This window comes from Schistocerca serialis, chromosome 4 (assembly GCF_023864345.2).
Source record: "Schistocerca serialis cubense isolate TAMUIC-IGC-003099 chromosome 4, iqSchSeri2.2, whole genome shotgun sequence".
Lineage (NCBI taxonomy): Eukaryota > Metazoa > Arthropoda > Insecta > Orthoptera > Acrididae > Schistocerca > Schistocerca serialis.
This window is the reverse complement of record NC_064641.1, coordinates 348,325,976-348,351,800: the sequence shown is the minus strand read 5'-3', so window position 1 is coordinate 348,351,800 and position 25,825 is coordinate 348,325,976. Positions and strand designations below refer to the sequence as shown.

General features: G+C 41.3%; 1 pseudogene; it reads right to left on the bottom strand.

Moving 5' to 3' along the window:
• Positions 1–25,825, bottom strand: part of LOC126474120 (venom carboxylesterase-6-like) — a 176,099-nt pseudogene that overhangs the window by 136,875 nt on the left and 13,399 nt on the right.

Sequence of the window (25,825 nt, the reverse complement as noted above, 5' to 3'; positions counted from 1 at the left end):
CACTCCTTTGTCAAGTAAAACTCCTGAGTAACTGCAAGGAGAAGCTTATATTGAAAAGTTCATGATCCATCCGGCTTAAAATATGAAACGAGCGAACAGTTTAAGGTCATTCAAATAGATGGTATCCAAATAAAGATTATATCCCGTACCCTCTCTTTGCTGCAATTAAGTACTGTGTGCCTCAAGTAAACAAAAGTTATCAGAACAATTAAATTATTACTTTTCAACACGATCAATAAATTCGGTCACAGAGAGTAATACATTTCTTAAACTCGTGTGAACACTTTCAGTGTATTACAAAATCTTTTCAGTTTCATCGATACAGAAATACTTGCATATGAAATGATAGAGGAAGATCGAGAATATCAAGACTGGTTAATTTATGCGATTTCTCCCGTTTTTTCCACAAAAAAGGATTAAAGAAAGCAGCAAAAGTACTCTACAGTACGATAAATAGTGAATATCAGTTTACCCTTCGGCTTAACATATGTGACTGCAGTTAGGAGACACATTACCTCTGGTGTGAAGACATTGAGGTAAAGGCAATCCTCGCTTCCAGCAGGAGGAATTGATGGATCAAACAATGCATTCTGGGTGCACTGTGGTCCTGGCACTGTTGCATCGCGAATATTTATCCAGAAATCCGGAGGCTGAGGATTCTGAAACAAATAGTGCAATACGTACTTTAACAACTATCTCAATCCCACACTTGCTTTAGGCGCCTTACAGCAACAGCTGCTACTCTATTACAAAATTTTAGCTGCCTTCTGTAATCCCTGAGTATGATTTTACATGTACATGAGAAGAGTGTAGCAATACAACAAAAATGGTTCAAATGGCTCTGAGCACAATGGGACTTAACATCTATGGCCATCAGTCCGCTAGAACTTAGAACTACTTAAACCTAACTAACCTAAGGACATCACACACATCCATGCCCAAGGCAGGATTCGAACCTGCGACCGTAGCAGCAATACAACATTAATACTGTGGGTGTATTAATTGAATGATAGACGACAGACGTTGATTTTAGTTCCGTTCTCTGTAACCAACCTTAACTTGGATATTTGTTCTCAACCCTCGTCAGTTCTACTGTAAAGATACGTAACATTCTGAACTGCAGACTGATTCACATGGTAACCGTTACGAAATGTTGAGAATCAGACAGAAACAGAAATAAGACTATGGCAACCAATTCCGTGGCTTTACCAACATTCTTCAGTTTGGCATAGGAATGTTCGATTATAGAAGAAAAAACATCGGTTGGGGAAGTCATTAGTTTAGTCACCTAGTAACGGTATGAAGTCTCATTAACTATACTCTCCAATATTAGACCGAGCGAGGTGGCGCAGTGGTTAGACACTGGACTCGCATTCGGAAGGACGACGGTTCAATCCCGCGTTCGGCCATCCTGATTTAGGTTTTCCGTGATTTCCCTAAATCATTCCAGGCAAATGCCGGGATGGTTCCTCTGAAAGGACACGGCCGACTTCCTTCCCCATCGTTCCCTATTCCGATGAGACCGATGACCACGCTGTCTGGTCTCCTTCTCCAAACCAACCAACCAACCAATATTAGAGCATAATTTTAGCTTTATTGCTATTTACTGACTAGTGTAGTATAGTGATTCTTAACTCTTTTATAGTTGCCTGTTGTCCAGCTGCGTTTAACGCTGTGTGTGGACGTGAAGTATGTGTTGAGCTAAGAACTGCTATTTCTTTCTTAAGAATGGAGTTTAAATCCACATCGAGTAGAATATCTGAACAAAAATGTAGTTCCTGGAAATTGAATTCATTGTATTAAATATTCTTCAATTTACATTACCAGACGAAACGTGTACTATCGAACATTTTCTGACTTAGCTAGACCCTCGATAATAATGGGCAGACAAGCCATCTGGCTAGTTGACAATCTACTTAATGCGAGCGCCACGGAGCAGTCTTTCATTCATAACTCAGACTCTGGCGGGAATGTCAAGTGCCTGGATAGTCAGTCAGCAGTCAGCGGTTCGTGGCTCCGCGAGGGAGAAGACGGCTGCGTCTTTGGTACGGCGCTGACTCTCGTAGCTGCGTGAGACGCAGACGGAAAGTCACATTGACCAGCCGTCTGTGATGAGGATTGGCTGGCCCTGGGCACTTAACTACAGCTGTCCGGAGTTGACTATAGAGAAGATGCACCACTGCCGCATTCCTACATGTTGATGAACACTCTGGCTACTACGGAAGCTTTCAGGAAGTTTGTGTCTGAGAAGGAAACACCACCAACTTGACATCATATTCGGTGGGGAAAAAAGGACACTACTAAGATATCACCCCCAGAAATCGATTCTGAGCGAATATTTTGACTGTAATTCTGATAGTACGCTGTTATAACCTTCTGAATGTAGAGCCTTTACACACGCGCCCGTTGGCTGTCAAAAGCTCCGACCTACTGTAGAAGTTTAACACGCGAATGCGAAGTACCCTTTTGATGCCCGAATGCAAAATACAGTCTAAGAAAGTGGTAAGAGTTTCGTGTTCATGATCTGAGCGAACCAACAAGCGAAATTGCTTAGTTCACTTTCAAGCCAGTAGATGGCGTCAGAGATCCCTTTGCTTTAAACAACTTCATGTTGCGATTCACAAATGCAGTGTAATTTAATGAAATGAGTAGGTGTGTCATTAAGGAAGTAGTGAAGTTATATTTAATTAATAACATCGCTGTTATGGTTTTTTTTCTTTGTTTTGAAAAGATGACACAGTTAAAATGAAGGAGTTACGTTATTCTTCAACATAGCTGGGATGATTAATTTGTAAATTGAAAAACATTAACTACATTTCATAACAGACTGATGCGCCAAAGAAACTGGTATAGGCGTTCATATTCAAATACAGAGATAAATAAGCAGGCAAATGATGACGCTGCGGTCGGCAACGCCCTTATAAGGCAACAAGTGTCTGGCGCAGTTATTGGAACAGTTACTGCTGCTACGATAGCAGGTTAACCAAATTTCAGTGAGTTTGAACGTGGGTTATAGTCAGCGCACGTGCGATGTGACAAGCTTTTCCAAGGTGACGATGAAGTGGGCTTGTTCCCGTACGACCATTTCACGAGTGTACCGTGAATATCAGGAATCTGGTAAAACATCAAATCTCCGAGATCGCTGTGGCAGGAAAAAGACCCTGGAAGAACGGAACCAACGACGACTGAAGAAGTGCAAGCCTTCCGCAAATTGCTGCAGATTACAATGCCTGGGCCATCGAATAATACACTACTGGCCATTAAAATTGCTACACCAAGAAGAAATGCAGATGATAAACGGGTAGTCATTGGACAAATATATTATACTACAACTGATATGTGATTACATTTTCACGCGATTTGAGTGCACAGATCCTGAGAAATCAGTACCCAGAACAAACACTTCTGACCCCAATAACGGCCTTGATACGCCTGGGCATTGAGTCAGACAGAGCTTGGATGACATGTACAGGTACAGCTGCCCATGCAGCTTCAACACGTTACCACAGTTCATCAAGAGTAGTGACTGGCGTATTGTGACAAGCCAATTGCTCGGCCACCATTGACCAGACGTTTTCAATTCGTGAGAGATCTAATGAATGTGGTGGTCAGGGCAGCGGTCGAACAATTTCTGTATCCAGAATGGCCCATACAGGACCTGCAACATGCGGTCGTGCATTATCCTGTTGAAATGTAGGGTTTGGCAGGGATCGAATGAAGTGTAGAGCCACGGGTCGTAACACATCTGAAATGTAACGTCCACTGTTCAAAGTGCCGTCATTGCGAACAAGGGGTGACCAAGACGTGTAACCTATGGCACCCCATACCACCACGCCAGTATGGCGATGACGAATACACGGTTCCAATGTGCGTTCACCGCGATTTCGCCAAACACGGATGCGACCATCATGATGCTGTAAACAGAACCTGGATTCATCCGGAAAAATGACGTTTTGCCATTCGTGCACCCAGGTTCATCGTTGACTACACCATCGCAGGCGTTCTTGTCTCTGATGCAGCGTCAAGGGTAACCGCCGCCATGGTCTCCGAGCTGATAGCCCATGGTGCTGCAAACGTCATCGAACTGTTCGTGCAGATGGTTGTTGTCTTGCAAACGTCCCCATCTGTTGACTCAGGGATCGAGACGTGGCTGCACGCTTCGTTACAGCCATGCGGATAAGATGCCTGTTATCTCGACTGCTAGTGATACGAGGCCGTTGGGATCCTGCACGGCGTTCCGTATTATCCTCCTGAACCCACTGATTCCATATTCTGCTAACAGTCATTGGATCTCGACCAACGCGAGCAGCAATTTCGTGAAACAATAAACCGCATCGCGATAGGCTACAATCCGACCTTTATCAAAGTCGGAAACGGATGGTACGCATTTCTCCTCCTTACACGAGGCATCACAACAACGTTTCACCAGGCAATGCCGGTCAACTGCTTTTTGTGTATGAGAAATCGGTTGGAAACTTTCCTCGTGTCAGCACGTTGTAGGTGTCGCCACGGGCGGCAACCTTGTGTGAATGCTCTGGAAAGCTAATCATTCGCTTATCACATCATATTCTTCCTGTCGGTTAAATTTCACGTCTGTAGCACGTCATTTCGTGGTGTAGCAATTTTAATGGCCAGTAGTGTATCAGCGTGCGAACCATTCAACGAAACATCATCAATATGGGCCTTCGGAGCCGAAGGTCCACTCGTGTACCCTTGATTACTGCACGACACATAGGTTTACACATCGCCTGGGCTCGTCAACACCGACATTGGCCTGTCAATGACTGGAAACATATTGTCTGGTCGGAGAGTCTCGTTTCAAATTGTATCGACCAGATGGGCGTATGGATACAGCCTCATGAATCCCTGGAGCCTGCAGCTTCTATAATGATGTGGGGCGTGCGCAGGTTGGAGTGATATGAGTCCCCTGATATGTCTAGATACGACTCTGACAGTTGAGACGTACGTAAGCATCCTGTCTGATCACAGGCATCGATTCATGTCCACTGTGCATTCTGACGGACTTGGGCAATTCCAGCAGGACAAAGTGACACCCAGACGTCCAGAATTGCTACAGACTGGCTCCAGGAACACTCTCCTGAGTTTAAACACTTCCGCTGCCGAAAAAACTCCCCAGACATGAACATTATTGAGCATGTCTGGGATGCCATGCAACGTGCTGTTCAGAAGAGATTTCCACTCCCTCGTAATCGTACGGATTTAGAACAGCTTTGAAAGACTCATGGAATCAGTTCTCTCCAGCACTACTGCAGACATTAGTCGAGTTCATTCCACGCCGTGTTGCGGCATTTCTGCGTGCTCGCGCGGGCTCTATACGGTATTAGGCAGGTGTACCAGTTTCTTAGGCTGTTCAGTGTAAATTGTCAGTTGCTTAGGTTTATTCATCTTGTTTTGAGACATAGTGTTGAACATACATGTGTGTGATGTTGACATATTACCTACTTTTCTCGTGTAAAAGGACGAAAGAAAATATTCTTGAACAAGGCTTCAGCACACGCCCGGCGGTCACGTTCCCCTTCTCCCCGGTTTTCCCTCGCCTTAAACGTTTGTCGAATAGCACGGTTGTAGTTGCCACTCCTCTGTATGGTACCTCGGGTTCGAGTATCAGGCAGTTGCAGCGGGGCAGAGGGGATCACAAACAAAGGCAGCGCGCGAAGTTTAGAAGGTGTACATTCCGAAGGTCATGACTGCACACTATCAGAATTGTGATACAAATTTTCTCGCAGGATCGATTGCTGGGCCTAAAATCTTGCTTTTTGCTGCTTAAAATAGGAGGCGAAGTTTGCGATGTTTCCTCGTCAGACATGGCCATCGACTCGCGGAACTTGACGGCACGAAAGCAGGCACAAGGCGACGGGAGCTGGTGTCAGCAGGTCGTTGACTGCGGCCATCCGGCGCTCTAGACACTGCACTTGCGCACATGCTGTGGTCTGCGCCGTTAGAGCATCAGCAGCGCAAATTTCGTAAATGGTGCTCTACATGTGTTCTTGTTCCGGCTTTACAGCTGTCCGGTAGGGTCAGGGATTTTCGCCTGCCCCGAGATGACTGGGTGTTGTTGTGTCGTTTTATTCATCATCATTCATCCCCATTACGGTCGGAGGAAGGGAACGGCAAACCACCTCCATTAGTACCTCGCCTAGTACGGCGGTGCGGGTCTCCCACATCATTCCCCTACGCTCTGTAAAGTAGCATGGAACTTCATTTCCTTTCGGAAAACTGGGACCAATCTGTGCATAAATTTTTCTAGTCCCCTAGAACCTTCCATTTATAGAGGGTGCTGATTGACTTAATACAAAGTTCGGTAATTTTTGACACTGTTACTTTTTATAGCACAAATCACAACCGGTTCACTAAATGCCGCATATAGCATCTGCAAATTCTCATTGTTGAGCAAAACTGATTATAGCTGAGTCATAGAAAATGGTTTTATCTGGAGATTCCTCACAGATATTAGAAATTGGTGAACCAATGTCAACATGACACTAGTAACACTTTGCCTGTGTAGTGACATTATGATTCAAATTTCGTAAGGCAGGTCACCCAGACCAACACAACACACAATTGAATGAACGTAGTTTTACTAGTATTCAAATTACCAACGACAACAGAACTGCTCTTCAATCATTTTCCTTTGTCTTAGACGTGTTTACAAGTAAATGTGGCAGTAAACAAACATTAAGGAACTATTTTGCCACTCTTTGGTCAAGTGGTTCAAGTGGCTCTGAGCACTATGGGACTTAACATCTGTGGTCATCAGTCCCCTAGAACTTAGAACTACTTAAACCTACTTAACCTAAGGACATCACACACATCCATGCAGGATTCGAACCTGCGACCCTAGCGGTCACGCGGTTCCAGACTGAAGCGCCTTTAACCGCACGGCCATACCGGCCGGCCACTCTTTGGTCAAATAATTAATATCTGTCACATGCTATCATATAACCGATAAACTAAGAACATTGAAACATTCCTTTTAAACATTTGCTCACAATATACATCACATTATGTTACGAATTTGAGAAATTCTGTAGAAGACAGAAAAAATTACTTATACAGTTACTAATTACTTCACATTTCGCAATTATTCACAGTCCCTGCAAAAAACTTCAATATGTTCAAGGCACATGCATCTTTGGCACTTTCTGCAGTGATATTTCGTTTCTCTGTTTTGCTTTGATGTACATCTACGGCATGTGCAGAAGGTGCAGGCTGGCGCTTGTGCTTGTTGCAATCATTGACCTAATTTGCACACCTCGGAAATTTTCTCACGCACAACACGTAGACTATTTGTCATTGAGCTCTTAATTATTCAGAATTGCTACTCAAACTGCAAAGATATTTTGTTAAACATTTCTTTTGACTAACAGCCAAAAATGTCTTAACTCTACAAACTTAGTGTCGTAGATATAGGGGAGCAAGCAATGCTGTACTTACTACACAATAGCCGCTAACCCATTGACTAAATCGTGCCTTGTAGAGCAATGTGAATGAGAAAGGTACATGGCAGTACACCACGCACACTACTAGCAGAAGAAATAATCAACAGTGTGGAAGGAACCGGCATGTGAGACCGTGCCTCACTAACGGAGTGCTAATTGCCTGTTGATCGTTAGCGGGAGGGAAAATATTTGCGGTTGCTCTGGGAAGGGCTCAAATGTCACGGTGAAGTGTTAACGTGCTGCAGCATTATCGGTAAAAAATTGTGCACCTGTTGCATTACTCGGCCAAAGTATTATTTCTTCTGGAAATGAGGGGGCTTCGGTCAGCTTACCGCGAATTTTTTTGTGATGTTTCACGGTTACACGCTGAGCCAGTTGATGGTGCACTGATGAGCCAAAACATTACGACCACCTCCTTAATAGCTTGTCTGTCCGTCTTTGGAACGAAATAGAACACCGATTCTCCATATCAGGTGTCCTACACTTTATTGATAGTTTTATGGAGGTATGTGGCACTAGATGTCTAAGAAAAGGTCATGTAATTCGCGTAAATAACGGGCCGCTGATTTGCGTACTCGGTGATGGTGTCCTATGGCTACCCAGATGGGTTCTGTAGGATTTACATTAGGCGAATTTTGTCGCCAAGGCATCAACTTGAGTTCACTGTAACGTTCCTAGAACCACTGTAGCACGCTTCTGGTTCCGAGACACGGAAAATTACCCTGCTGAAACAAGACATCGCCGTCAGGGAAGACATGAAGCATGAATGGATGCAGGTGGTTCGTAGCTGTCAGAGAGTCTTCGATTAGTACCACAGATACCGTGCAAGTGCAGGAGAATGTCTCCCATAGCATAATAGTGCTCTCACCAGCCTGCGCAAGTGACGCGTTCACGTTTCGAGCCACCGTTCACCTCGATGACGGCGTTTGTGGAGACGACCTTGACCTAGTGTACCAAAAATATTATTCACCCGAAGATTCCGACCGTCCCGTGCCCACTGCAATCGTAATTGATAATGTCGTTGGGTCAACATGTCAACACGCATGGATGGTCTGCTGCGGAGCTCCATGTTCAACGATGTACGATGAACTGTGTGTTCCAAGACGTGAGTGTACCAGCAGTGTGCTCTTTGAGCAGAGATGCCACAGATCACCTTTCGTCCTAGTTTACAGAGCAGACAAGTCTCCAAACCCCACTATCTGTGAATGTCCAATCATTTAATGCCTAGTGTTAGTTTCACTGTCCTACCTCATTCCGTTGAGGCTTACACAGCAGCACGTGGACATTCGACCAGTTTCGTCGTTTTCGAGATCCTCGTTCAAAGGCTATGAATAAAAATTATCTGCTCTTTGTCAAAGTCGCACATCTAAATGGATATCCCCATTTGCAGCCTATATCTTCTTTAGGGTGATTCCCGTCCATGTATGTTCCGCTTGCTTCTTTTTTTTACCACGTCACGTGCCGTTAACGCCACCAGATGTCATCCAACATGTAGTGGGCAGTGGTCATAATGTTTTGGTTTACTAGTGTATATGCACAACTGTCTTACAACCGTTCACAATGCGATGCGCTTTTGTTAGTCACCACAGTGTTTGTTTATGTAACGTCACCACGTGTTTGGAACAACGCCCGCGGGAGGCCAAGTTCAGTAATATCGTGGTCGGGTAAAAAAATTTCCGCCACCTGTCCCTGTTTTCAGTACTGCGCACAGCACGTTTCCCTATACGCGCTGTGAGTGCACCTGTGTTTAGTAAAACAATCGAGATGTCTTATATACCGATTCCTGCTGTTGTCATAGTGAGACTGGGCAGTAGAGGTACAAGGTGAAGACTGCGAGGCTTGAATGTGCCGCTGCTGCTGATTGGTTGTTGATCAAGTGGATGTCGTGGTTTGAATCCTGATTCAGAGGAACTTGAGTAATCCCTATCGTTCTTACTGTAGCTTCTTCTAACCAAACTATGTGCCTTTGGAATATCGTCTCAGTTGTGCGACTGCGTTCGTGATTTACTGTCAGACAGATCACAGTTCGTAGAAACAGACGGAAAGTCATCGAGTAAAACAGAAGTAATATCCGGCGTTCACCAAGGAAATGTTATAGGCCCTCTATGTTCTTGATCTGTATGAACGACATAGGAGACTATCTGCGTAACCTTCTGTGATGGCACAAACCCTGTTACTAGATGAATAGGTCCTGTATGCAAGGATTGCTTTGTGGAGAGCGAGCGCGCTACATGGTGCGCCATTCGCGGAAGCGCGTGGCGCGCCCGCGCGAGATTTGCAACGTGGTCGGCGGGATGCCTCCGCTGACGGGCGGCCACCAGGCCCGCAGCTTGGGGCGTTGTTTGGTTTTTCGCGCATTACGAGAAAACTATGTAACCTACGGTGAAGAGCGATGAGGCAGTGGATTGTGGTCTGCAGTATGCACATTCTGAAAGATCGATCTTTATTTTAAGTTACGAGACGCAAAACTTATAGTAACTTGAAAATTGCTTAATAGCACGAACACTGAAAGATTAATAAAAATAGTAAACAACAACTTACAGGGATGAGAAAGCGCTCATTAAAAACGTCTCGTCATAGCGGATCGAGTGGCGTAGTCATATGGTAAGGCTCATAAATAATTAAGCTTGTAGAGAGCAATAAACAAAGTTTGATGGGAAATTGTTTATAAAATTCAATAGATAATTCATGTCGTAAAGAACGGCACCATATAATATTTTGGGTGGCATCTCACGTATTTTAAACTAGTTAAGTTATACTATACGCTTAGCTTGCAGTAGTTTTCATTGTTTTGCAAATTATTATTAACATTTATCGCCCATAATTAATTAATTATTATAGATATGAAGATTTTGATCAGCGAAATGTGTAGATCGCTATAGATACCGTCTAAAAACAGTGCTAATCGCAGTTCTGTGTTAAAACTTTGCAGCGCAGATGTAAATAAACAAATTTATGGTAAGTGGCGAAATTTTGCAAAAATAAAACTTGATTTGCTGGGTGATATAGAATAATCCTAGAAATTAATGTAACGTAGTAAATGAGATGTAATTTTTATCGCGGTTTCGATGGTGTACTTATTTCTGTCGAGAGATGTATTGTGTCAAAATCTGTAACCTTAACTGGTGAGGATTGGTACTTGCATAATCAAGGGGCGGGGGGGGGGGGGGGGGGTACACATCCAAGCATATAGCGAGCGGCCATCTTGGCCAGGGGTCAGTCGTTGGGCAGTCCGTTGGTGGAATTGGCTGGTGGGTGGCGAGCGAGCCCCACTTGTGGGTGGCCCATGTCGTCGTTTGAGTAAGAATTTTTTGGCGCTGATTTATTTCGGCAAAGAGTATTGTTTAATAGTGCAAGTGTGCATGCATATATTTGGTGAACTCGAAGTGCTGCGATTGTTTGTGTGAGTACGAATTACGAGGTATGGCGTAAGTGAACATGTGGTGAGCTGCGATTTCGCGCCAAAACTGCTAGAACAAAGAGGACAGTCGACTTGGGGTTCTGTTCGAGTTGATTGAATAATTTTCGTTTCTAGTAGACTACATTACTGCTATTGGGGGGCTCGGAGTCAAATTATTATTAAAGTAAAATTGTAAACCGTCTCACCAGTGCTAATTTCATTGTGTGGAAGAAAAGGACGAGGCTCAATAAATAGTTGTGATAAAAACCTAATTGAACTGTGTCGTGAAAAAATGATTTTGCTGTAATAATCGCCTAATTTTTGTTCCCTAGCATGAACTGTATTCACGAATAATTAATTAAAATACTATAACTAATGCGCGGATGTGGAACAGTGTACTAATGCACCAAGTGTGGAAATCATCCTCTGAGACTTACGTGAGAGCCAAAATTTGCACTAATATTTTTAACGAACATTTGTATATGCACAATCGTGTGAACTATTCAACCGCACTTATTTTCCACCCCTTCGCACGTCTTAGATTGCTTGCACATGCACATGATGCTGTCATTTACCATCTTGTAAAGTCATCAGATGACCAAAATGAATTGCAAAATGATTTAGATAAAATACAGTATCTGGGTGGTGCGAAAAGTGGCAATTGACCACGAATAAAGAAAAGTGTGAAGTTGTTCACAGGGGCACTAAAAGAAATTCGCTAAATTTCGATTACGCGATAAGTCACACAAATCTGAAGGCTGTAAATTCAACTAAATACTTAGCGATTACAATTACAGATAACCTAAACTGGAACAATCACATAGATAATGTTGTGTGTATAGCAAACCAAAGACTTCGATTCATTGGCAGATCACCAAGGGGTGCAACAGGTCTATTAAAGAGACTGCTTACATCATGATTGTCCACCCTATCATGGAGTACTGCTGTGTGGTGTGGAATCCGCATCGGGTGGGACTGACGGATGACATCGAAAAAGTTAAAAGAAGGGCAGCTCGTTTTGTATTATCGCGAAATAAGGGAGGTAGTGCCACAGGCATTATACGTGAATTGGAGTGGCAATCATTAAAACAAAGGCGTTTTTCGTAGCGACGGGATCTTCTCATGAAATTTCATCGACAGTTTTCTCCTCCGATTGCGAAAAGATTCTTTTGGCACCCACCTATATAGGGATAAATGATCATCACGATAAAACAAGAGAAATCAGGGCTCGCACAGAAAAATTTAAGTGCTCGTTTTTCCCGCACGCCGTTCGAGAGTGGAACGGGAGAGAGACAGTTTAAAGGTGGTTCATTGAACCCTCTGCAAGGCACTTTATTGTGAACAGCAGAGTATTCCCCTAGATGTAGATATAGATAGAATGGTAATATTTTCTAGAATCTACCTTGCTTCAAACTTTTTGTGCAATGCTTTCGCTAATTTTATCGATTTTACAAAAGATAATCTGCTTTTCTGAAAACCGTGCTGCTTCTGACACTTCAAAAGTTTATGCCGTTTGCTAACATTACTTTGAGATTATTGAGATTAGGATTTGTCAATTTTAATGCCTGTGTGCCAACCTCTTTATTGGGTGCTTACATAATTATTACATTAAGCGCTAACGATTCAGCACACGTTTACTAACAGTTTTGATTCTCATCAAAATAAACACCTGTACGTCAGCCGTTTGAGATCAGCTGTCTATGCAGCATATGACTGATGCACCTCCTTGCAACAGCGAAAAAATGCTATCCTAGCTCTTGCAACATGTTTTTGCTTCTCGTAGTGCTTAGAGAGCCGATTATGGATTTAAGATTAATGTGAACAGGTTTATCTATATAACTTAATTTTTGTAGAAAACATAGTATTTGGGAGTTAGTAGACAACGCTACAGCAACGTCTCTCATGCTGCTTGTATCGAGATGGAATTGCAGACATCTATAGAATAAAGAAAGAAAGGAAGATTAGGACTAAATGCCCCATCGGCAAATGGGTCGTTAGGGACGGAACACAAGCTCGAAATGTTTGAACGACGTGGAAGGAAGTCGGTAGTGTCCTTTCAAAGGACCCGTGATATCGTCCAGATATCGCGGTGCCATATCAAAGTCAGCAACGAGAATAGATACCATAGTCATTAGCGAGGGCTCCTGCAATTCGCAACGACGTCTGAAGATCGCACCTCCCCTTTCATTACAGCAGTGCCCTCACGCTGACATCAATACAGTGTCGAGCTAGAGGGAGTTCTACCCTAGTTCACCGCCTTTTGTGGGATCTAACGAGGAACCTTCATCAAGTACTTGATATCGACCTCGTCCAGGACACCATCCTAAAGACAACTGTTAAGCTCCTGAACACCATTGAATATCTCTGGTCGACCACTCACCATGTGGACAACGTCAAAACGGTTCAAATGGCTCTGAGGACTATGGGACTTAACTTCTAAGGTCATCAGTCCCCTAGAACTTAGAACTACTTAAACGTAACTAACCTAAGGACATCACACATATCCATGCCTGAGGCAGGATTCGAACCTGCGACCGTAGCGATTGCGCGGTTCCAGACTGTAGCGCCTAGAACCACTCGACCACCCGGCCGGCTGGACAACGTCAGTTCTGTTGCCCCACAACTGTTGTTTGATGGACTACCTGGATCAAAAGGTAAATTTGTACTGTTCTCTCCTCAGTAAGCAACAAAAACTTATACCAACCACCATCGCGGAAGGGTTCATGGACCCAGAGCCTTCTGTCCTTCCTACAAGTAAATAAAAAGAACAATACAAATTTGCCTTTTGATCCAGGTAGTCCACCAAACAAAGGTAGCACTTCTCTCACACCACACACACACACACACCACACACACACACACACACACACACACACACTGTTGATAATGTTGAACATTGTACCTTAGGAAAACAGTTTGTCGTAAATTATCAAGTAATCCTGCATCAAAGTGAAGTAAATCTTTTATTCATTTATGTGAACTACTATTTTATGTGTTTTAATTTGGTGAACTTTCACCCAGAGCATTCAAAGAATCCACAGCTATGGCAGGAAGATAGTAGTTTCGCCTGATCACAACAGGATTCGACCCACCATTTACCTGGGGATATTTAGGGAAATCACTGGAAACCTAAAGCGGGTGGTAGGACGCAGAATTGAACTGTCTTCCTCCCGGAAACGTGTGCTAACCAATGTGCCTTCACGATTCAGTGACTGTAGTATGAGTCCCTGTCTTTGTCATCTGGATGAAATAGCGCGATTGTTGGTTATCGACGCTGCTGTTTGTGTTCCAGAATTTACTTTTGTAGCTCTGCTTGTCCTGCGATGTACAGTACTGCTAGTTGCAGAGGTTGAAAGAGTGTAATAGGAAGAATGACCTTGAAGTCTTGCTCGGTTCTTTCAATTTGACATTTGTCATTGATTTTCCTACTCGGGCAGTAAAGGACAGCAGCACATTGATAGATAACACTTTTATAGACCAAGATAAGTTTAAAAACATAAATTCTTGTCCTGTTGAGAATGGCGTTTCTGATCATGGTGCTCAGCTAGTTACAGTATATGACATAGCTCCATTCAGTAATTCAAAACTACCCTCCAAAGTTGTGCGTTCAGTTAATGACTCAACAATTAGGAATTTCAGGGAAAACCTTCAGCAGTTAGACTGGGATGAGGTGTACAAGGAATCTGACGCTAATTGAAAATATAACTTATTTCATGATAGACTTGTAAGAGAATTTGAAAACTGTTTCCCCAAGAAAGTAGTTAAATCTAATTATGAGAAACCATGTAAAAAACCTTGGCTTACTGAAGGAATAAAAATATCTTGTAACCACAAAAGGGAACTGCATCTAACACCAAGAAAGAGTGATGACCGAGAAACAGCCAAATATTATAAAACTATGGTGCTACATTAAGAAAGGTTATTAAAACGTCCAGAAGCATGTGCATCATGTTTGAGATTAATACCTCTGATAACAAAATAAAAACAATTTGGAATATTATTACAAGGGAGACAGGGTAACCAAGAGCACAGGATGACAGCATTACCATCAAAGCGAATGGAAACCTGACAAACAACAAGCTGGAAGTTGAAAACATTTTGAATAATCATTTTTAAATGTTGTACAGAAAGTAGGATCTAAATGTTCATTAGAAGAAACAAGGCAGTTAATGGAAGAGGCCTTACGCACAAAATTTGATACAATTGAAATTCCACCCACCTCTCCTTCTGAAATTAGGAAGATAATAAACTCTCTCAGGAATAAATGCTCACAGAGAATTGATGGCATTTCCAGCAGGGTAATAAAAGCTTGTTCCCAAGAGAGAAGGGGGGGTTCTTAGCCACATATGTAATAGCTCTCTGAAGCAGGGTATTTTTCCAGATAGACTGAAGTATGCCATTGTTAAACCTCTGCACAAAAAAGGGGATACATCTGACGTCAACAACTACCACCCAATCTCTCTTCTGACTGCCTTATCCAAAATCATTGAAAAGTAATGTTGGGATTTTCTGTGGCCTCTCAAAGGCTTTTGATTGTGTAAATCATGGAATACTTCTAGATAAGCTCAAGTACTGTGGTATGAATGGGACAGCGCTCAAATGGTTTAAATCATACCTAATTGGAAGAGTGCAGATAGTTGAAATAAGCACTTCACATAATATGCAATAAACTGGTGATTCCTCATATGGGGGAACAATCAAGGATGGGTTGCCGCAAGGATCGGTCTTGGGTCCTCTGCTGTTCTTAATATATATAAATGACTTGCCAATCTTTATTCACGAAGATGCAAATCTGGTACTTTCTGCCGATGATACAAGTATAGTTATCACACCCAACAAACAACAATTAACTGATGAAATTGTAAACAATGTTTTTTTCAGAAAATCAGTAAGTGGTTCTCTGCAAATGGGCTCTCATTAAACTTTGACAAAACACAGTATATACAGGTCCACACAGGAAATGGAGTAAGAGCATTAATAAATATAGACTTCGATCATAAATCGGTAGCTGAGGTAGAATATTCAAAATTTCTAGGTGTATGCATTGATGACAGGTTGAACTGGAAAAAAACACACTGAAGATCTGCAGAAACGTTTGAGTTCAGCTACTTATGCTATTAGGGCCACTGAAAATTTTGGCGATATACGTCTCAGTAAATTAGCTTACCACGCCTATTTTCATTCTCTGCTTTCATATGGCACAATATTCCGGAGTAATTCATCATTGAGTAAAAGAGTGTTCATTGCACAAAAGCGTGTAATTAGAATAATCGTTGGAGCTCATCCAAGTTCATCCTGCAGACACTTATTTAAAGAGCTAGGGATATTCACTGTAGCCTCACAATATATATATTCACTTATGAAATTTGTTACTAACAATCCGAACGAATTCAAAAGTAATAGCAGTGTATATGTCTACAACACATGGAGAAAGGATGATCTTCACTTCTCAAGGTTAAATCAAACTTTGGCTCAGAAGGGGGTAAATTATGCTGCCACAAATGTCTTTTGTCACTTACCTAATAGGATCAAAAGTCTGAGACAAGGCCATATAGCATTTAAAAGGAAATTTAAAAAATTCTGAATGGCAACTCCTTCTACTCATTAGATGAATTTTTGGATTATAAGTGGGTAATTCCCCCCCCCCCCCGCCCACCCAAAAAGAAAATTAAAAATATTAAGTGTCATGTAATATTTTGTGTAATGTAACACCTTGTATAGACACCTTGTATTAACCTGACACGATCCACATCAATACAAAGTGTCGTATTCATGATCTATTGAACAAGTCCTAATCTAATCTAGTCTAATTTGATTCTATTGTTTTTGTTGTACATTTGCAATTACAGCTGTTGCTTTCGCTGTTCTTCTTGTTGTGCCTGCTGTTGCACTAGATGCTGCTGTTCTTGAGTCCACAGTTTCACGAATTTCGGATCCATCATCAATGGATGAAGTCTGTTGTCCTCAAAAACACGCGAGGCACGATTTCTCGTTCCCAATATAATACCTGCCACGATGTAGGATAAGACTCGTGGTATAGGGAAGACGGCACGGTATCTCAGCGTGTTCGATCAGAGGGTTCGCTGTTCTCAGTAATAGAAAAAAAATGAGTACATGGATCAACGATAAACTTGAATGGGTGTCGTGGGACGAGCAAAATTAGATCAACAAATATAAAGGATTGCGTCCTTGATTAGTAACCAAAACGTCCTCGTTCCCAGGTTCGAACCCGCCACTAGTTATATTCTGGTTAATAATCAGCACTGGCAACCGAAAACTTCTGACATAAGAAATCACCCTGATTCTGCCAACAGCCTTGTCAAAGAGGGTGGAGGGGCGGACAGAGTTTTTGGGGCATTCTCTTGTCCTTGGGGTGGGAAACTGCCCCTAAGGCGGCAGAATCAGCGGCATGAGGATACAGAAGGCAAAGGAAACCACTGCATTAAAAACACATAACATGAATCCACAGGACATGTGGACTGTAATTGAAAAGTGTCATGATGATCTCTCCACTGGCAAAAGATTCCGGAATAGTCCCCCATTTGGATCTCTGGGAGGGGACTGCCAAGGAGGAGGTGACCACGGGAATAACACTGAGTAGTCAAAGAAAGTACAACGTTCTGCGAATCGGGGCGTCGAACGTCACCAAGATTGATCGTGGAAGGGAAGCTAGAAAATCTGAAAAGGGAAATGCAAAGGCTCCCTCTAGATATAGTAGGGGTTAGTGAAGTGAAATGGAAACAAGACTAGGACTTCTGGTCAAATAAGTGTAGGGTACTATCAACAGCAGTAGAAAATAGTATAACGGGAGTAGGATTCGTTATGAATACAAAGGTAGGTAAAGAGTGTGTTGCAGTGAACAGTTCAGTGATAGGATAATTCTTGTCAGAGTCGACAGCAAACCAACACCGACAACGATATTTCAGATATACACGCAGACGTCGTAAGTTGAAGATGAATAGATAGAGACAGCATATGAAGATTCTGAAAGGGTAATGCAGTACATAAAGGGAGATGAAAATCTAATATTAATGGGTGACTGGAATGAAGTTGTAGAGGAAGGAGTAGGAGAAAAGCGTACAGTGGAATATGGGCATGGGACAAGGAATAAGAGGGGATAAAGACTAACTTGGTTCTGTAATACATTTCAGCTACTAATATCGAATACTCTGTTCAAGAATCACATGAGGAGGAGGTATACTTGGAAAAGGTCGGGTGATGCGGGAAGATTTCAGTTAAATCACATCATGGTCAGACAGAGATTCCGAAATTAGATACTGGGTTGTAAGGCGTAACCAGGATGAGGTATTGACTCAGATCACAGTGTAATAGTTATGAAGAGTAGGCTGAAGTTCAAGGGATTAGTCAGGAAGAATCAAAATTTCAAAGAAGTGGGATTAGAAGTACTAAGGGAAGACCAGACACGCTTGAAGATCTCTAAGGCTGTAGATACAGCAATAAGTAGCATCTAAGTAGGCAGGAGAGTTAAAGAGGGATGGACATCTCTGAAAAGTTGGAAAGAACACCGTCGGTACAAAGAAGGTGATTGCGAAGAAACCATGGGTAACAGAAGAAATACTTCAGTTGATCAATGAAAGAAGGAAGTACAAAAATGTTTAGGGAAATTCAGGAATGCAGAAATGAAATATTTAGGAAGTGCAGGTAAGCTGAGGAATCAGTATGTGGGAAACACTGAAAAGCAGCACGGACAATATGATAGGACATCTGTTAAGACATCAGGTAATGTCTTCCATGGTACTGTAGGGAGCTGTAGAGGGAAAAACTGTAGAGGAAGACAGAGATTGTAATATATCCACAAAATAATTAACGGCGTAGGTTGCAAGTGCTACTCTGAGATGAAGAGGTTGCCAAAGGAGAGGATTTCTTGGTGGGCTGCATCAAATCAGTCAGTAGACTGATGACCCAAAGAAAAGTTACTTGTATGTCTATATTACTGAGTTTCTCTAAACATTTTTGTACCTCCTTTTTACGCCGATCGGCTAAAGTATTTCATCTGTTATGCACGGTTTCTTCGCAGAAGTCTTTCTTGTACCTATTATTTTCCTCCCAACTTCTGTAATCGCCCTCTTTAGAGATGTCCATTCCTCTTCAACAGTTCTGCCTACTGAGCTACTCATTATCACAATATCTATAACTTCAGAGGACTTCAAGCATATTTCTTCATTTATTAGTACTTTAACTTCCCACTTCTTTGCACTCTGATGTTTCCTGAATAGTCTCTTAAGCTTCAGCCTACTTTTCACCATTACTAAATTGTGATCTGAGTCTGTATCTGCTCCTTCATATGCCTTACAGTCCAATATCTCATTTCAGAATCTCTGCCTGATCATGACTTTATCATGGCCGTTTCCAACTACTCGTCTTCCTCTTGCGATCCTTGAACACGTTTTCACTATTGCTAATTTTTTTTGTCAGCTGCTTGAGATGTTTTTACTGAATTATATGTTTCAGAATGCGCCGACTTCAGAAGTGGTGTCCATTTTTTTCTATTACGTAAGGTTTTTTGCAAATTCAGACACAAGAAATTAGTAAAAGCACTCGCTTATTCAAAATTATCAAACATAATATTTTTTTACAACCAATGAAATATTATTTTGAGATATAATGCTACAATATTATACTTCTTCATGTTTTTATGAAACCTTTTCTTCTTTTCCTTGATACTTCGACGAGTCCTTTTCCGATTTACATCTTTAGTTTCCCGCTTAAGCATCCAACAGTAGTTAGCAAGCATAGTGACATCCCAGCTTCCTTGGTACCGTCTCTTAATATCACGGACATCCTGGTGAAACCGCTCCCCCTGTTCTTCAATGTAAGCTCCCAGGTTTTCAGGAAAACTGTCTACGCGGGAGTGTAAAAAATGGACCTTCAAGCTCATCGTGCAGCCTTGAGCTTCGTATGCTGCGAGCATCCGTTGAACAATGGTTTTGTAGTCAGGGTCCTTAGTATTTCCCAAAAACTTTCGCACTACATCGTTGAACGATACCCAAGCTACTTTTTCCTTCTCATTCATACTTTCCACAAAGAGGGTGTCGGGTAAAAGTTTTCTTATGTTGGGGCCAGTGAAAACTCCCTCTTTCAACTTTGCTTCTGACTGCTTCGAGAATTTTGTACATAGATATTTAAAACAGTCCCCATCCTTTTGCAGCGATTTTACAGATTTTTTCATCAACACCAATTTGATATGGAGAGGGGGCAACAAAACCTTTTCGGGTTGTACCAAAGTAGTATTGATAACATTTTTCTCTCCAGGACTTTTAGTCCATAGGTGCTCTCTGGCTCTGCTATCCCAGAAGCATAAGAAGCATAGGTATTTAGTATAGCCTGCCTGCTGACCCGAAAGCATCGTGAGTATTCTGAAGTTCCCACAAACCATCCATTGATGGTCCTGATATTTGATTTTTTCTAGGATAATGGCCAAGTCGTTATAGTTTTCGTCCATATACACACAATGTCCCATCGGAAGCGATGCAAATTTACTTCGATTGTGCAATAATACTACTTTAAGACTAGTTTTGGATGAATCAATGAATAGGCGCCATGGAGATGAGTCATACTGCATATCAAAGCAATGCGTGAGTCCCTCCATATCATTGCAAAAAACAAAATTTCCTTCTTTTGAGAAAAACTGCGTAAATTCTTTTTCTCGGTGTCTGTACCTTGAAAATGAGGTGCCAGATGATAAAAGATTTTTATTTTTTAATTTGGAACCTAACAGTTCCGCTGCATCTTTTAAAAGACTTAAATGTTTTACTAGATCATTGAGCTCACTTTAAAAAAATAGTTGAGGCCTTTCATCTTCGTCTGAGGAAAAATCTGAGCTTGATTCACCCCGACGAGTTAATGTAACTTCGTCCTCTAACTCACTCGGGTATTCATCCAAACTGGAAGGTGGCTGTCGGATAGGTATTTCAGAGCTAAGGCGCACTGGACGTATAGCTGAGTCAAGGTTAGGATAACTTATGCTTCTTTTGTTTATTGAATTGAATCCCTTTACGTCAACTGAACAGAAGTAGCAATCAGTGGTATGGTTTTTCTTCTCACGCCTTATCATAGGAATTCCAAATCGAAATGCATTTTTCTTACCCTTAAACCACAAACGAAGATCTTCTTCACATCTTCTACACACCTTATGCGGGGCCCATGGTTTATCTTGATCACCAAGTTTTAATTTAAAGTAAGCAAAATAAACTTTCCTCACAAAATCACTTACGTTTCTCTGTTGACTTTTAATAGTGTATTCACCACAGATATAACAAAAACTGGAGAAATAACACAACCTCTTGAAGCCATGACTAGACAGAAACAGCAGCACTGTTCACTTGAATAGCAATATGTGTACTGAGAGTTTCTCTTCATTTCAAGCGAGATACAAATCGTCATTTGACTTGTCGCAACACAGTAAAACTGAACAATAAAATTGTTTGCATTTGCTTCTGGCGCCCAGGAGTTAACGGTAAATCCTGCAATTAACGCTATAATTACTTTAAATTTAAGTTAATTTTATCAATTATAATTGACATAATTTTTAATAATTATTAAATTAAGAAACCACATAGGTTTATTACTAATGAACATAAATACTGCAATATACATAAAAGCCCACGTGATAAAATTTTTGAATATTTTTCCTGTTTTTGGGAGGTCAAAATCTATGAGCAAATGTTAAAAAATCCTATGCAGTTTTCTAGTCGCAGACCTGTGTATTTATTGCAAAACTCAATTAGTCTTTTTTCTCTCTCGTCTCTACTATCGAACTCATATTCTCGAGTAACCCTTTCTTCTAGTGTCTCCCCTACAACCGCATTGCAATCCCCATGACAATTACATTTTCATCTCCCTGTTAGTACTGAACTATTGGTTCAATTTCTTCATATACTTTCTCTATCTCTTAGTGTTCTATCTGCGTCGTTGGCATGTACACCTGTACGATTACTGACGGTGTTGGTTTGCTGTCGATTCTGACGAGATAAATCCTATCACTGAACTGTTCACAGTAACTCACTCTCTGCCCTATCTTACTATTCATAACGAATCCTACACCCGTTATACCATTTTCTGCTGCTGCTGATATTACCTTATACTCATCTGACAAGAAATCCTTTCCATTCCACTTCACTGACGCCTACTATATCTAAAGTAGGCATTTTAATTTCCCTTTTTTAGATTTTCTAGCTTCCCTACTACGTTGAATCTTCCGAAATTCCACACTCCGACTAGTAGAACGTTGTCCCTTCATTGGTTATTCAATCTTTTTCTCGTCATCTCTTGCCCCTTGGCAGTCCCTTCCGTTTGATCTTAATTGGGGACTATTCCAGAATCTTTCGCCAGTGGATAGATCATCATGACACTTTTTCAGTTGCAGGCCACATGTCCTGCGGGTACATTTTATGTGTCTTTAGTGCAATGATTTCCATTGGCTTCTGCATTCTCATGCCGTTGATTGTAGCTGATTCTTCCACCTTTATTGGCATTTTCCCACCCGAAGGGTAAGAGAGTGCCCCGAATCTCTATCAGCTTCTCCACCCTCTGTGACAAGGCCGTTGGCTGAATGAGGTTAACTTCAAATGCCGGAAGGGCTCGGTTCCCTTTGATGATGACTTGTTCAAAATTTAAGCGGCGGTGTGGTTAACTCTGGACCGAGGACGTTTTGATTACTAATCGAAGACGCTACTCCCTTTTTTATCTCATTTTGTTCGTCATTGTTCGTTGCATATGTTATCGGCGGAGGTCCCATGACACCCGTTCAAGCTCAGCATTGATCCATTCAGTTTTTTTATTTTTTTATTTTATTTTTTTTTTTTTTTTCAGAGGGCAGCTAACCCTGTCCCCGAACACGCTGAGCTACCGTGCCAGCGCGAGTACACCACGCACGCACGCTATTAGAGTACGCACTGCAAATGGGTCAGACGGTATTAGGCAGCATGTCTGATGACAGACTAGTTCATACGATTTTCTTAGACACTTTTCCAACGCTGCTCCTCATTCGTCTAGTTTATTCTTCTTCGTTGAAGCATATGCGCCACCGGTCACATAGTCCAGACAAGCGTCCACTGAGTATGTCGATAGCAGCATCCCTGCCGTTGGACTTCTTCACTGTTATCCACAGAGTTCGTATTCTCAGATGATTTTTTCTGTTGAAGGTATCTGAAACGCCTGTCGTGGAACGCACGTTTATTCGATGTAATCGCTGTAGTTCACTTCCTGATGAGATCTGTTGAGTATCTGTTGATTCAACTGCACCACCTTTTTTCTAACTTGTGATGATCTGATGCTTAAACGAAAATACTGATAATTTAAATTTACTTCATCTTTTAAACAAATAAAGTTACAGAGTTGACATTTACAACATTTTTCCTTTTAATAATGTGATTCTGTCTGAAATGTCGATCGTTATGATCGTCTAAAGCGTTCAGATTTTAGCATTCAGGTCTTTGTTACAAAACTTGTTAATTTCACTTTTACAGTAAATCGTAAGCTACTACAGATATGGTCAATATTCAAGTTTTATTGGTATCACTTTGAAAATTTATGAAGGATGGTAGATTAAAATTACTGTGTCTTCTTTCCCTGAATTACTACAGAATTAAATAGTTTTCATAAATGTTTCCCTTTATGGCCAATTTTAGGTCCGCCATATTTAACACTGCTACGTCTCCCTGGCCACAAACAGCTTCTACGGGGTTTCCCTATATTGTAGGTTCTCGTCTGTCTCACTCACACACTGAAGTGCTTAGGCCTTATTCAGCACAATTGACGCCTGTGAATTTCCCCATCTCATGGTGAATCTGCGCTCTTTGTGGCATTTTTGTCCTGGATGACAGGGTATCGTTTCACAATTCCTGAAGGCTGTCTTTTTAGGCTATATACTTAAATGAGAGCGAAATGCTCATTAACCCACACACCTCCACTTCATAACATGGTGTCTTGCCATATATGTTATGAAGTAGCACCCAAATTTACAAAACACAAATTCATAATACAATAACGTAAATGTCCTAAGCGCCAGATCAATAGTATAATTATATGTAGTGGTGTTGATGCAGCAGGCTTTTAATTTAAAGAAACTTATATCTATCATGAATTATGAATTGTGGCATATTAATTAAATGCCAAAAAAACTATACATTTATCAAAATCGAGTGTCTATTGAAATGCTGCAGAAGTATCTGCGCCACTCCCCTCACGTTACCAAAACTTTTTCTCACAACAGTTTCTCCAGTGGCCCTCCATAGATTCGGAGCCGAGTAGCCTGCCGAAATTCCGTAAGGCTCTGCACTCCATCGCCATCGTTTTGCGAGAGCAATTCTGTTGAAATTCGAATTGTGTGCAGATACCAGAAAATCAACACTTTACGAAACCATCGAGGATCTGCACTGAACACTTCCCCCAATGGAATCGATACGTACAGATCTAAACTACACAATAAAAAATTGATTTACAGCGTTTGCAAAATACTCGTAAATTCGTCACTGATTCTGAGATGTTATTCAAGTCCCACTAGAGACATGCATCTCATGACAGATTGCCAATCCACCTCATCGGCATATTAATATTTTCTCTTAATTTAAGTAACTCCCTTGGACTCAAAACTAACAACAAATATGAACAAATCTCAATCCTCGTTTAATTCCGTGCAGTGAAACTGCGTACACAAATAGTTACTCCATACAACAATGAATTATTCCCACCAAAAATTCTCAGATAATTAGACAAACATATGTATGTCTTCCTAGGTAAGATTTATCAACTTTAATTTTCCAAACTTCTCTGACATCCATGCACCTAAATTGACATGACCATAACTTATAATTAGTAAATTACAAGATACATAAAACCAACCAAATACTTAAGCCTAACAGAAACATACACATAAATAAATCTCTTCTATAGCCCCAAAAACCTAATTTATATGCGTACTGTGCGCTGATTATTGACTTGACACCATTCACGAAATAATGGAGTTCCCTGACCCCCTCACACCCAAACGTGTATCTAAACTATCTCTTTATAACTGCACAGACCTTGTGCCAAAAAAATCTTTATGCGTCGAAACAACAAACAAGCTACCATAAATTCTGAAATAAAACATTGCAAATCACCTCTCAGTTTCATACTCATCACAAAATAATTAATTAAATGTTTCTTTCGCCCCAATTTCATTTCTTCTCCCTTCTAGACCTCCCGCCATCTTAAACTTCTCTCGAGTCCACAAATGAGGCAATGTTCTACCGTACCATCGCCAATCAGTTACAGTAAAATCACTTTCCTCCTTAAGATACCATTTTGTCCAAATATCATTTTCTGTATTAGAATGAAACTCACTATATTCTCCCTTAAAATTATCGACATTAGTAGCTACAACATCATTATCATGGAATAAAGCATTACTTTTTACTTCCACATAATTAAAAACACCTTCACAAACAGCACTTTCAACAGCGACTAGTACATCACACAACTCGCTACATAAAACCTCATTTACCTTTGCCAACAAATCACCAATATAAGAACCGTTCATAGTTTCACCACGCTCTACCGTCACATCACCTAAACCGTAGTTACAGCATCATGCAATTTCAGAATCAACAGTACCATTAAATTCCGATGCGTTTTGATTTAAACCCGAGCATAATATCGTTTCCTCTCCTAACGCTCCTGCATCAGATTAATTTCAGATTGCACATCAAATTCAGATCCACATTCATTCTTAAACAAACATTCAAGATCCACCGATCCATCCAGACTTTCGGGTTCACTTCCATTAATAGAAAGATATGCACACGTTCCTTCCTCTGAAGTATCAATACCAGCAGCTTCAACTTTCGTACTTTCAGTACATAACACATCATTACTACCTTCCTTCAAAAATAATTCACCAGTATCCGCCGATACACACACAAATTCATCAACAGCTGATGAGACTATTGCTACGTCGCACTTA